Genomic DNA, 612 nt, shown 5'->3' on the forward strand with positions numbered 1-612 from the left:
GTCCTGTTCTCAGTCCTGTTCTCAGTCCTGTTCTCAGTCCTGTTCTCTGTCCTGTTCTCAGTCCTGTTCTCAGTCTTGTTCTCAGTCCTGTTCTCAGTCCTGTTCTCAGTCCTGTTCTCAGTCCTGTTCTCAGTCCTGTTCTCTGTCCTGTTCTCAGTCCTGTTCTCTGTCCTGTTCTCAGTCCTGTTCTCAGTCCTGTTCTCAGTCCTGTTCTCTGTCCTGTTCTCAGTCCTGTTCTCTGTCCTGTTCTCAGTCCTGTTCTCTGTCCTGTTCTCAGTCCTGTTCTCAGTCCTGTTCTCAGTCTTGTTCTCAGTCCTGTTCTCAGTCCTATTCTCTGTCCTGTTCTCAGTCCTGTTCTCAGTCCTGTTCTCAGTCCTGTTCTCAGTCCTGTTCTTAGTCCTGTTCTCTGTCTTGTTCTCTGTCCTGTTCTCAGTCCTTTTCTCAGTCCTGTTCTCAGTCCTTTTCTCAGTCCTGTTCTCAGTCCTGTTCTCAGTCCTGTTCTCTGTCCTGTTCTCAGTCCTGTTCTCAGTCCTGTTCTCTGTCCTGTTTTCTGTCCTGTTCTCTCTCCTGTTCTCTGTCCTGTTCTCTGTCCTGTTCTCTGTCCTGTTCTCT

Source organism: Nematolebias whitei, chromosome 4 (assembly GCF_014905685.2).
Source record: "Nematolebias whitei isolate Nwh7 chromosome 4, NemWhi1, whole genome shotgun sequence".
Lineage (NCBI taxonomy): Eukaryota > Metazoa > Chordata > Actinopteri > Cyprinodontiformes > Rivulidae > Nematolebias > Nematolebias whitei.